This window comes from Mustela erminea, chromosome 3, assembly GCF_009829155.1.
Source record: "Mustela erminea isolate mMusErm1 chromosome 3, mMusErm1.Pri, whole genome shotgun sequence".
In the NCBI taxonomy this organism is placed as follows: domain Eukaryota; kingdom Metazoa; phylum Chordata; class Mammalia; order Carnivora; family Mustelidae; genus Mustela; species Mustela erminea.
In genome coordinates this window covers 52,476,300-52,490,596 of record NC_045616.1, presented here as the reverse complement: position 1 = coordinate 52,490,596, position 14,297 = coordinate 52,476,300, and the positions used below count along the sequence as shown (strand labels likewise).

The window sequence follows — 14,297 nt, the reverse complement described above, 5'->3', positions numbered from 1 at the left end:
AAGAAAGAAAGAAAGAAAGAAAAACCCACTGCAAATATCATTCCCAATGGAGAAAAACTGAGAGCTTTTCCACTAAGGTCAGGAACACGGCAGGGATGTCCATTATCACCACTGCTATTCAACATAGTACTAGAAGTCCTAGCCTCAGCAATCAGACAACAAAAGGAAATTAAAGGCATCCAAATCGGCAAAGAAGAAGTCAAACTATCACTCTTTGCAGATGATCTGATACTATATGTGGAAAACCCAAAAGACTCCACTCCAAAACTGCTAGAACTTGTACAGGAATTCAATAAAGTGTCAGGATATAAAATCAATGCACAGAAATCAGTTGCATTCCTTTACACCAACAAGACAGAAGAAAGAGAAATTAAGGAATCAATCCCATTTACAATTGCACCCCAAACCATAAGATACCTAGGAATAAACCTAACCAAAGAGGCAAAGGATCTATACTCAGAAAACTATAAAGTACTCATGAAAGAAATTGAGGAAGACACAAAGAAATGGAAAAATGTTCCATGCTCCTGGATTGGAAGAACAAATATTGCTAAAATGCCTATGCTACCTAAAGCAATCTACACATTTAATGCAATTCCTATCAAAGTCCCATCCATTTTTTTCAAAGAAATGGAACAAATTATCCTAAAATTTATATGGAACCAGAAAAGACCTCGAATAGCCAAAGGATTATTGAAAAAGAAAGCCAAAGTGGGTGGCATCACAATTCCGGACTTCAAGCTCTATTACAAAGATGTCATCATCAAGAAAGATTGGTACTGGCACAAAAACAGACACATAGATCAATGGAACAGAACAGAGAGCCCAGAAATGGACCCTCAACTCTATGGTCAACTCATCCTCGACAAAGCAGGAAAGAATTTCCAATGGAAAAATGACAGTCTCTCAACAAATGGTGTTGGGAAAAATGGACAGCCACATGCAGAATAATGAAACTGGACCATTTCCTACACCACACACAAAAATAGACTCAAAATGGATGAAGGATCTCAATGTGAGAAAGGAATCCATCAAAATCCTTGAGGAGAACACAGGCAGCAACCTCTTCGACCTCAGCCATAGCAACTTCTTCCTAGGAACACTGCCAAAGGCAAGAGAAGCAAGGGCAAAAATGAACTACTGGGACTTCATCAAGATCAAAAGCTTTTGCACAGCAAAGGACACAGTCAACAAAACCAAAGACAGCTGACAGAATGGGAGAAGATTTTTGCAAACGACATATCAGATAAAGGGCTAGTATCCAAAATCTATAAAGAGCTTATCAAACTCAACACCCAAAGAATAATCCAAACAAGAAATGGGCAGAGGACATGAACAGACATTTCTGCAAAGACATTCAGATGGCCAACAGACACATGAAAAAGTGCTCCACGTCACTTGGCATCAGGGAAATACAAATAAAAACCACAATGAGACACCACCTCGCACCAGTCAGAATGTCTAAAATTAACATGTCAGGAAATGACAGATGCTGGCAAGGATGCAGAGAAAGAGGAACCCTCATACACTGTTGGTGGGAATGCAAGTTGTGCAACCACTCCGGAAAACAGCATGGAGGTTCCTCAAAAAGTTGAAAATAGAGCTACCTTAGGACCCAGCAATTGCACTACTGGGTATTTACCCTAAAGATACAAATGTAGTGATCTGAAGGGGTACATGCACCCAAATGTTTATAGCAGCAATGTCTACAATAGCCAAACTATGGAAAGAAACTAGATGTCCATCAACAAATGAATGGATAAAGAAGATGTGGTATATATATACAATGGAATACTATGCAGCCATCAAAAGAAATGCAGTCTTGCCATTTGCGACGACGTGGATGGAACTAGAGGGTATTATGCTTAGCGAAATAAGTCAATCAGAGAAAGAGTACTATCATATGATCTCCCTGATATGAGGAAGGGGAGATGCAATGTGGGGGTTTTGGGGTAGCAAAAGAATAAATGAAACAAGATGGGATCAGGAAGGAGACAAACCATGAGACTCTTAATGTCACAAAACAAACTGAGGGGGGCCGGGGGAATGGCAGTAGGGAGAGGGTGGTGGGGTTATGGACATTGGGGAGGCTATGTGCTATGGTGAGTACTGTGAAGTGTGTAAACCTGGAGATTCACAGACCTGTACCCCTGGGGCTAATAATATATTATATGTTAATTTAAAAATTAAAATTAATTAAAAATTAAAAAAAAAAAACAGAAGGAACATCCAAGTTGTATGATAGTTCTAAATCAGGGCTCTAGGGCTGAAAGTAGCCAACTGAAATATTTATTGGCATTTATTCCAACGTAGGGGAAAAAGATTCTCCTTATAAAAGCAAACCCAGTCACTTATGTCTCCTGAAGTCTCCACTTAAAGCAACCATGAAAGCAGATTACTGAATGCTTCCAGGAGCTCACTGAAGGTATTAACAGTTTTTTGGTAAGATACAGTTTGGATATAAAGATGAAACAAGAGCTGATGAACTTTTTGCAATATAGCAAAGCCTCAAACATGTTTTAAAACAGTATTATTGCAAAGAAATGTTTGGAACCAAATGTGTTACTGATCATACAGCCTGTAAGTTTGCAAATTCAGAGACCATGAATGTAGAGAAGGATCCAAGGTCAGTTAATAGTTCAGATGAAAGAAGATTTTTGTGAATTAGGAACCTTCTAAACCTTCAGAAAAAAAAGTGAAAATTACTTTGTCCCAGGATCACAATAAGGCTGTTTCTGAAAAGCCATAATCAAAAGAACAGGTTTCCCATTTTCACAAGGGCCTGGGGAATGCAAAGACATGGTTTTTCCACAGAAAAGAGAAAAGAAACAACAGTGAGAAAAAGATATATAGGCCTGGTCTGAACATCTTAGGAAAGCCTTCTCATCGATGTCACCTGCTTCGATTCCAGGAAATCTTTACTTTCAGGTCACCAGATGGTACGCAGATTCAGTCAGGGTTTGGTACTTTCTTTAGATCACTTGTGTGAATCCAAAAGCCTGTTCCCTAGAGTCTTGTGGCACAAAGACTGGTTAGCAAGTTCCTCACAGGCCTTCCCAGAGAGGTTGATGAGTCTTTCTGGAGAGGTCTTTTCCAATAGATGAAATCTTATGCTTAAGGTCATCATCTCCTCAGGGGGCAATGGGAAAAGATTGCTTTACCAAACCAGAGTTATTTTTAATAGAAGCAATTAGGCTTTTACAATATTGAAGTATATCTCTTTTTATTAACTGTGGATCAAAAGAGACAGGGGTCAAGTACCTTGGATATCCTGTGATTATCTCAAAGGGTGAGTGTCTCAGTTCCCAAGGGGGTTGATCTGAGATTTAGAAGGACCAAAGGCTATACTTTCAGCCCAAACTATTTGGAGGGTCTCTACAAATTTTCCAGTTGAGTCTTAATAGTGTTGTTAATAAGTGCAACAAACCCTGACGACTGAGGATGGTATGCACGATAAAGTGTTGTAAAAACTGGGCAAACAGCACACCCTTGTTGAAGCATCTGACCAGTTCATTAAGTTCCCAGATCACTATGAAGTTCAAGAGGGTTCCCTAGGTAGGGGTAATCTTTTCTAACAGAAGTGTTGGCCTGTCTACAGGAGAAAGACCTGCTACAGTGAGAAAACAGAGAAATCATGACTGAAACATATATCCATGAGATGGGGAAATTGCATGAAATCCATTTGTACAAACAGGTTTCCCTGGATTATATTTTTAACAGGTGGGACAAGTGATATCACCATTTTAAAAAAAAAAAAATTTTTAAGATTTTATTTATTTATTTGACAGAGAGAGATCACAAGCAGGCAGAAAGGCAGGCAGAGAGAGAGGAGGAAGCAGGCTCCCTGATGAACAGAGAGCCCGATGCGGGGCTCAATCCCAGGACTCTGAAATCATGACCCGAGCTGAAGGCAACGGCTTAATCCACTGAGCCAACCAGGTGCCCCTGATATCACCATTTTTGAGTCCCAGTTAACTTTCTCACCAATATTGGTTCATGAATGCTATCATTTTGTCAGAAGAACAACACTTTAATATATGTATGGTTGTAAGCAGCAGGAATTTTAGGATTTCTGGTAAGCTCAGATTGTTATTTGGTCCAAATCAGTGTTTTCTTTTAATCAAGCCAACAATTTTTAGATTTCCATGTTGTTTTCCTTCTCTGGGGCCAATAACTGGATGTCTCTTGTCAATTTTTCCAAAATTTATAACTTGGGAGAATATTCCTTTGGATCATGACAGAGGTTTGGCTATAGTCCTTCTTGTGAGAAGCAATTTTGGTGGAAGTATCAGCAAGGTAGATTACTTTGGTCCCCAAGGAGTCAAGTCTAACATGCCCAGAAAGCTTAATAATAGCCAAAGTGGATGGCAAAGTAGAGCATCATAAATTTTGAACATCAGAATCATTTTTTAAAATTTTTCTCACTGGGGTAGACATTTTACTGTTTCCATAATATTCCAAAGTCATGAGCTACCCAAAATGCTCTTTGACTATCAGTATACGTGTTTGTGGTTTTTCCACTGGCTAAAGTACAAGCCTGAATAAGAGCATGTAACTCAGTCTGCTGGGCTGAAGGAACTGTTGCTGGCAACTGGTGCTGCCTCAATGAGTTTAAAGGGAGTTTCAATAGCATACCCAGCACCAAATTTGCTACTTTCATCCTTTAAATAAGAACCATCAGCAAATCATGTAAAATATGCATTGGTGAGAGGAGTTTCCTATGAATTGTCATGGGGACTCAAAGACAATCTGTCAGTTTTAAAGAGTCATGAGGGGTTTTATGAGGGTCTAAATGTAGCCCTTATTTCAAGATCAGATGCCCTAACTATCTACTGTGAGCTTGAGCAAACTGCAAATTTTCTTTGGAGACTTAATGTTCCTTTAAAGCCAGGAGTTTTAACAGGTGGATGCTGTCTTCTTGTGAAGAGGTTTGAGAAGAGCAGAGAAGCAAATCATGTATGTATTGTAACAACGTAGAACCTTCAGAAAATTTTCTATCACCCAAATCAGGTTTTAAAGTTTGTGAAGAGTAAGAACTCTGTAAAACCCTCGGGTATTACTTACTGTATAGTATTTCTGCTTTTCCTGGGTGAAAGCAAAAAGATATTGGCTATCCTTATGAACTGGAACATGAAAAATACACTACGTAGATCAATTATAGTCAAAAATTTGCTTTCAGTGGGACTGGATATTAGTAGTAGCACATGAGGATTAAGAATAATAAGGTGTCAAAGTAGAACAGTGTTATTTATTGCCAGGGGTCCTGGACAAACCTTCATTCTCTGCTGTTGAGTAGTCTCACAGGTAAAATAGGGGTGTTACAGAGACTAATGCAGAAAATAGTGAGACCCTGAACCTTTTAATCTTCTATTACAAACTGAAGGACTTCTTTACTTATAGGGCATTGATTAATTATGGAAGAGTGTTGAGAGATCTATTTGAATCTTGATGGGGTGTGCACTGAGGATTCTGCCATTATCAATTGAGGATTTTGCCTATGAAGAGGATGGTAGTTGATCCATAGGAACAAATAATCAGTGTCCCCAGACTCTACTATAGTCCCAGAGACAGAATGGATAAAAGACATCAAATGGTCATTTAATTCTTCTGGTTGGCTATTTTGATTACTGTAGTCAAATTCTAGAATTATTTCCCCTTTTTGGAAGAAATTCTGGCATGATACTTTTCTAAGAAATCTTGGCCCAATAAATGAATAGAATAGTGGTGGAGTAATTAAGAAAAGCAGTGAGTAGCTCTCAAAGGGCCTAGACCAAAGGAAATAGGTTCAGAGACAGGAACCTGGTGAGGTTTATTAGAGACCCCTTCTATACAAGTGTTTTTGTACTCTGAGGCAGGGGCTGCTTTATAGCAGGGGGGCTAAGCACCCAGAGTGTAGCTCCAGTTTCAATACAGAGACAGATTAATTCCCAATCTAGAGAGTGGTTTCTCCAAGCTGATTAAAAGGGAGAATTGAGAAGAGCTCCTGTTGTTCCTCAGAGCCCTGTCACTGGGAATTAGGACTTTGGAAAAATTGGCTAGAGGGTTGATGGTGCCTGAGGTACTTAAATTTTTAAGAATTTTTCCTTTTTTTAATGCCTTCTTTGCTGTAATACTCCAAACCAGAAGGGTTTTCGTTTTGTTTAGGGGCCTTCACTTGCTGGAGTTGAAAACAGAGAACGTTAGCAATCTTTCTTTTGGATGACTCATCTAGGATGCTAGCAAGCTGGTTTCCCATCTTACCTAAGTACGCCATGGGCAGTTTCATATTCCACCAGGGTTTTTTTTTCCCCCCAGTCTGGTCCTTTTAATTAAAAGAGAAAACTCCTGGGCACCTGGGTGGCTCAGTGGGTTAAGCCGCTGCCTTCGGCTCAGGTCATGATCTCAGGGTCCTGGGATCGAGTCCCGCATCTGGCTCTCTGCTCAGCAGGGAGCCTGCTTCCCTTCCTCTCTGCCTACTTGTGATCTCTCTCTGTCAAATAAATAAATAAAAATCTTTAAAAAAAAAAAAAAGAGAGAGAGAAAACTCCTGGTCCAGTCCACTAATAATCACAGATTTAAAAGCTACCCAGGTGGATTCAACATTAAAGACCACAATTTTTTTAAAAGACAATTTGGAGTTGATTGTAATAATCATGAGCAGACTTATCAGGCTTTTGGTCCAATCAAGAAACTTAAGAAAAGCTACTGTGATGCTTGGTGGAGATTTCCAATGAGGTTTCTAGCCTCTTGCCAAAAGTTATGGGTCTGCGGATGCCTACGTAGCTCAGTTGGTTAAGTATCCAATTCCTGGTTTTGGCTCCCATCATGAGTTCCTGGGCCATGAGGTAGAGCCCCACCTAGGGCTCTGTATCCAGCAGAGTCTACTTAAGATTTGCTTCCTCTGCTCCTCCCCCCACTTGTGCACCCATGCTCGCTCACTCAGTTAAATAGCATCTTTAAAAAAAAAACACAACAAAAAACAAGTTAGGGGTCTGTTCCTCTAAATCCTTTTCAGAATGTTCCTATTGGGTTAATTTCATCAAATCATCAAATATTTGGCCTGGTCCTCAGCAATAAGTTTGCCCTTAGTCCAGGGAACATAAGAAACTTGGGTTTTATCAAGATCCTCACAACACGTAACTTTAAAGGGGCAGGTTTTAATAGATTCGGAGAGAAGGGTGCAGAGGGAGTGTCAGAGGAAAAGGGGAACTTGACAAAAGGATTGAAATGAGGGCCTGAAGGGTGGGCATACAGAGGAGATGGGGAAATGCAGAGAGAATAGAAAAAGATGGCACCAAAGAGGAGGCCTGAGCACAAGGTGGCTGCCATGTGCCTGCAGTCAAATAAAATGGGGGAGAGGGACAGGAGGCCTCAGAAGCCACTGTGACTTCTTTCAGTTGTTTACCTCAGTTAATTTAGAAACAGTATTTTGCCAAAAGGCAAACTTGGAATTCTAAAAACATCTGGAAGCTTCAAAGTACCACTGAAAACAGACATCCATCCCATTGAGGTTTTTTTTTGAAACTGCAGCTAATTTAATTTTGTATAAAACAAGTTTGGAGAGATCAAAAATTCCCCATAATTTATGGCCACTTAAGTTTCACTTTTGGTGAAATCAGTCCACTTAGTTATCAACGTGCATGTGGAGAGGCCACTTTTTAAACATAAAATAGGCCGGACTTCTAGCAGGAAGGGGCACCCTCAAATAATTTTGACTTCCTGGAGGTTTTTCTCGAGAACAAAGAGAAAAATTCCAAAACAGCACAGGGACAGCCTGGTTCCAGAAGCAAACAGACCAAAGGCCAGCACAGTTCCAGTAGGCGCAGTCTGGCTCTGAAAAGGAATCAGACTGAAGGCCAAGTGAGGACTCTCAGAGATGAAGTCTTAAAACATATCGAATAAAGCCTGGAGAGCTCAGACATAAAATGTGATGCTCAGATTCGAGGAGAAAACTTACTTACTCTCCTATCCCAGGGCCAGCAAGAAAGCAATGAGCCCAATCAGCGACGTGGGTACCTGAACCTGCTTACTCACTAGCCCTGGAATCCGCTGGCTCTTCTCTGCATCCCACCTCCAATCACCAAGTACCCTTAACTTTCAAAATAAAACTGTAAATTACGTTACCAGCAAAAGACGGGTTTCTACAAGACCACCAGAGAACCGCATACCTCAGCAAAACCATACACAAGGCAAGAGAACGAAGGATGGGAAACGAACTCTCTTTTATAGGGGAAAGGGAAAGTTGCTGGGCTGCTATAAGCAAAAAGTCTATTGGAGTAAACTGGCAGTTCTAAGTATAGTGGCTTCTCACTGGCTGAGCTGTAACGGTCTCTCATTGGCTGGGCGGTTGCCAGGGGAGGCAGAAATCTTCCTTCCGCCTGCTGAGATAGTAGTGTCCGCAGGCAAGGGCCCCTCTCTTTCTACTGGGTCCGCGACTGTGGAAGAGTGGTAGGTGGTGAGAGTTCCTCCCACCTGCCTCCTGACTCCATTCTAAATGAGGTTTCCTTTTATTAATTTTCACTAAAGCCAAAAACTTTTTTTTCTTTCACTGTTGTATCTCTGACGTTCAGAACAAGAGCCCCTGGCACACAGAAGGTGCTCAATAAATATTTGGGGTCTTAATGGATGAATGATCATTGGATCATGCTGCCTGGGATGAACTGAGAATTGATTTATTTATTGCTTATGTTTTGAAATAAAATCATTAAACCGCTAAATATGCATGCTGGAACATGGCAGGTTAAGGAGAACCACACCTTTTCAGCCACATCCCCAGCTTCCTGTCCTCCCACACAGCAGGAGGCCTCATGTATGTGTCTGGCACAGTTCAGCTGCATGTGCCCCAGTCACACCACTTCCACCCAGCCGTCCCTCGCAGCAAACTGCCACCCTCTGGAAACTTCTTTAGTATAGGGTGTGTACACCAGCAGCAAGGTTTACCCAGGGAAAGAAGACCATGGAATTATGCTACATAGCACTGGAAATGAGCACAGACTGTTTGGATGGGGACTTCTGGAGTTCTGAGTAACAGACGCATGGTCTCAAAGGGAGAACTATTCTATATGGGGAAATGTCCTCTGGCACAGGGAAGGGTGTGGCTGACGGATAATAAAAGGAGGACCCTTTAAAGTTATCTAGGCAGTAGCCACTTGTGGCTGTTTAAATTAAAATTTGAATCAATAAAAATTCAGTGAAACTAATTACTTAATTCCTCAGTTATACTAGTTACATTTCAAACATTTAATGGGCACATGCGGTTACCATATTACACACCACACCCGTGTAGAGCCTTTTCATCATCACAGAAATTTCAAGTGGACAGGCCCTTGAAGCCTCTCATCCAGGTTTATTTATTTTTTATTTTTATTTATTTATTTGACAGAGAGAAATCACAAGTAGTCGGAGAGGCAGGCAGAGAGAGAGAGAGGAGGAAGCAGGCTCCCTGCTGAGCAGAGAGCCCCACGCGGGACTCGATCCCAGGACCCTGAGATCATGACCTGAGCCGAAGGCAGCGGCTTAACCCACTGAGCCAACCAGGCGCCCCATCCAGGTTTAAATGAAGTAAACTTTGCTAAATCTCATTGATTTATTCAGAAAATATTTACTGAGTATCTGTTATGTTCCATAGGCCATACGAATTATTAGGAAATCAGAAAGGAGCGAGGAGCGATTTCTGTCTTCAAAGAGCATGCGTCCACGAGAAAGGGCTATGGCTGAATCACTGCCAAGGTGGAGTAAGATCTGTACATACAGCAGATCTGTATGGTGGAATCTTTGCGGCAGTTCTATGGAAGGGGCCTCAAGCAGAATCTAAGTGTTCTACACAGGGAAATGACATGTGGGAAGAACAGGATAAAGAAGTACAAAACTAATCCGGCAACAGATAATCAAAGAAACCCAAGACCCAGCACCTCTTAAGTGAAAGAAATCTCTGCCTTCTAAGTTAGAGTTTAGAAGAAGACAGGAATGACTAGAGCTGTCTCATTTTACTTTATGAAGTTCATTTTGTTTTGTTTTTTAGAATAAATGAAGGAGGGGTGGAGGGGTGCCTGGGTGGCATAGTCAGTTAAGCTTGACTCCTGATTTCAGCTCAGATTGTGATCTCAGGGTCATGAGATCCAGCCTGGAATCTCCTTGAGACTCTCTCTCTCTCTCCCTTTGCCTCTCTCCCACCTCAAAGGAATAAATCTTTAAAATTTAAAAAAAAAAAAAAAAAAAAAGGATAACTGAAGAGGGGAAGAAAACTTAATGGCTTTTTTGAAAAAACACATCTTCAAAGTTATGTCTCTGTGGTTTAATGTTTTTCTAGGAAAAAAAAATTACCTATTTGTATTTGTAGTCCAAAACTTTCCTAAGTACATATTTTTCAGGGTTTCTCCCTTCAACTTCTTCTCCTCTAGTACACAACACACAGAAAACTCAAATTCAATTAGTCACTCATTTGTCCACTCAAACCAAAGAAACCTGTTTGGAAAAAAATTACCTTCCAAAGAAAAGTAAACCCGGATTTTTTTTTTTTTTCTTTTCTGAATTGGACCCATTTCATTCTGGCAATTTTGTTCCGTTCCCACAAATGTATTAGACAGTCCTGTGTGGATGTTGTGTGAGAATTAACACAAGGTTTGTATAAAAGTCCTTACCTGACTTCAGAAATGGTTTCAGGTATTCCCTTCTTATTGTTTGCCTCGCATCAAACCTGAAACCTAAAATGATCCTCCCAGAAGCTTTTGAGAAGGCAAAACTAAGGCAAGGATAGGTTTCTCAGTAACTCCAGGACTTTGGAACCTGATTAAGTTTACTTAATCATTAGTTTTGTTTATATTCCCAATTAGTGTTAAATTGTTAACTTGACTCTTCATTTCTCAGCAACTTCTAATAATTGGCAGGTGTCAGGGAAGTTTGATTCATGTTAATCTGAAAGTGTGAGAACAACATGTTGAAATATGAATTCTCTTCGGGAGGAGTGCACCGGCCAACAGAACACCATGCCTATTGTTGTAAATTTCCTCTCATTATCACAAATTGATATTTTATACAAAGACATTGTCTAAATAAACCAAATTGCCATTTACAATCTAGTAGCAATCCCACATGCCTTACCCAGAATGGTTTTTTGCCCTTGTTTGGTCTAGATTCTATACTCTAGAATTTCCATTTGCTTCCTTGAGGTACATATTATATATTATAGTGCTGTGTAGCCACATCACCTTATGGATATGTATTAAATCCACATTCACATTTATACTATTGGAGAATATTTATTCAGTTTCAAAATATTTATTTTCATAAATTTTAAACATATTTAATATGCACAGGCAATTAAATCCTTTAATATCATTTTCTAATAGACTAACTGTAATGAGTTTATTCTGCAGGAAAACAAATGGAAACATTATAAACTAGTTTAATTCTATTTATATTGCCTATGAGGAAGATTTATTTGAAGTGAAAAGAAATTGCTTTTGGAAAATTGGTGAATGTGTCTCACTTTCAGTAGAATATCAGAAAGATATAGTAATAGTTCCATGATGAGATCTTTTTTTTTTTTTTTTTGGAGATTCATAAACTTCTCTAGTTGGACCCCTCTTTCTTCATAAATGGCATAGCTCTGTAAAATATCATTGTTACTGTCACGTTCTATTAAATACATATTTTAATTTCCTTTCAGCATAGTGTCATAAATTGAATTGACAACCCAAACTGTCACTTATCCTCAGCTCTCATTTGTGGGGTCCAGAAAAGTAGCTATCCACAAAGAAGTCATACAGCATTGTAACATTAGCTATTAAAGAGTAAAAAAATGAAACTTTCAAGTTTAAAAATAAAAGACTGCAAGTATACTATTATGTTAGCCTGTATCTAGCCATATTGACTAGACCTATTTAGGATTGTTTTTATTCATTACCCAAACCTCAGGTTGGAAAATTTAACAGATCTCTTCATTTTTAGAAGGGATTTAATATGTCGTCTAAAGAATGTATCTCAGCACAAACCATAACAATTTTTTCAAAAGATAATTCCACCTTCACCTACCTGGTTGAATCAGTTGATGAATTACGTATATATAAAATCAGTTGAGTTTCGGACACAGTTCTCTCCCACAATGTGCCCGGTAGTTCTAGGATTCCAGGCTTCTAACTTAGCAATCCAGAACTTTGATTCTTTAAGGAATCCATGTTCCAGAAACAGAAACCCTTGCCTTCCCATTAACAATAGTCTGCTTAACAAGTCTGCCATAATTACCATTAGAAATGAATGCAACAGCAGTCCTAACTGTGGCTCTTTGTCTATATCACACTGACTCTAATACTCCAGGTGTTATTACTTTGTTTTGTTTTGTTTTGCTTTGTTTTGTTTTGTTTTGGAAAGAGGGCTCCTATGGAACAAAGGTTCCAATAATTATGGGCAACCATGAATAAAACACAGGATTTCTCAGATCCAGTAGAGTGGAATAGGCCTTCCTGGTACATGAAGATGCCTATTACAGCTCTAAGAAGGAAAATATAGTAGGCAGTATTTCCTAAACCTATTTAACAATAGAACCCATCTATTGAGATATGCCTATTAACATCTCTCAGAATCAGTGCTTAACACACAGTGGATTCTCAAAAATGTTTGGATGAATATATAAATAAATGAAGGAATGAACAAACTGAATTTGTAAAGTGTTAACAAACATACATTTTTATGAAATTTCTCTAAGGTCAGAGCATTTCTAATTTATAATTTTCAGGTGCCTGCAGCATCCAATAGATTTATGTAACCTATGAACACAAAATAAAATTTTGCTATTTTTACTGAAAAAAAGAAATGAAGAAATTTGATTTTTGCCCATATATATATTTTTTTTATTTTTATTTTATTATTTATTTGACAGAGTCACAAGTAGGCAGAGAGGTAGGCAGAGAGAGAGGAGGAAGCAGGCTCCCTGCTGAGCAGAGAGCCCAATGCGGGGCTGAATCCAAGGACCCTGGGGTCATGACCTGAGCTGAAGGCAGAGGCCTTAACCCACTGAGCCACCCAGGCGCCCCTGCCCATATATTTTTAAATGGCGTGTGCGGAGAACCCAACTGCCCTTTACACTTGTTCACTCACAAACTAGTTTTCAAAAGAATCTAGATAGGTATCTTCATAGTTACCATGGCTGAAAGTTGAGTTGGGCTGATGGTATAAAAATGAAAATGACAACTGCACCTAGATAGTACATTATTTATGGATAACATTTTAACTATCAAAACTATTAGAGGAACATATTCTCAAGAATGGGCTGCAGGAAGGAGACGAGAATTTTTTTTTTTTTTTAAGATTTATTTATTTGAAAGTGAGTAAGAGAGAGTGCATGAGCAGGAGGAAGGGAAGAAGCAGACTCCCCACTGAGCAGGGAGCCTGACGTGGGGCTCAATCTCAGGACCCTGGGATCATGACCTGAGCTAAAGGCAGTCACTTAACCGACTGAGCCACCCAGGTGCCCTAAGGAGATGATATTCTGAAGCATTCTCACTGAGGCTTTCTTTGGTGGGATAGGTAGAGAGACATCCTTGACTTTACATCCATGTTCTCTCTTCGGTAATAAATGTCTAAGTGCCAGTTTTAACACCCAAAACCACTGCTCTCAGAAGACCACAGAAGGGACCCAGGTTGGTATTGCCAGGCCACCTCTGTCTCTCCAGAAAAATGTCCCGGAGTGCACAGGATTCATTATGGCCTTGGCAAAACACCAGCACACACCAGCTGTGTGTGGGACTGCTCAGCCTCCTGCCCAGTGGAGAGGAATAGAAGTCGTCAGTCTTCCTCTGCAGGTTTTCATTAACTCACTGCTAATCTAGAGCATTAATTCTTGGACTTCTGGGAAAACAGAGTTGTTTAATCCTAAGATCTTAAAGGCAAACATCTTTCTTTTCAAATCTACTTCTGGAATTTGCGAGCATTTGAAAGTAACAATCACAGCAGATTTGCAATATCCACTTTTTGTAAAGGGCAAGTTAATGGTGTGAGTTCCATCTATTACCTGTTATCTGAATGCACTAAATTAGAAGGAAAAATAGTGGGTCTGGCATGGGGGGCAGGGTGGGAATCTGTTACTTCAGTTGGATTTACAGGGAGTCCTTGTAAACAGGGTGCTAAAAAGTGTGTTGGATTTTTTTTTAACCTTTTGTGACACACAACAGAGCTGTGAAATCAGTGAATTAAATAGTTCCAGTCCCCTAGGCACACATGAGCAATAGCATAAAAATGGACAGCACCCATTATAACATTACTGTTATGGAGCAGATGGACAGCTTCGGTTTCAGTCTTTTGTCCTTACTTCAGAATGGGGC

General features: G+C 39.7%; 1 pseudogene; it reads right to left on the bottom strand.

Annotated features, from left to right (window-relative positions):
- The window catches only part of LOC116586164, a 30,301-nt pseudogene extending 18,238 nt beyond the window's left edge, over window positions 1-12,063 (bottom strand).
- Window positions 12,064-14,297: the final 2,234 nt, after the last annotated feature.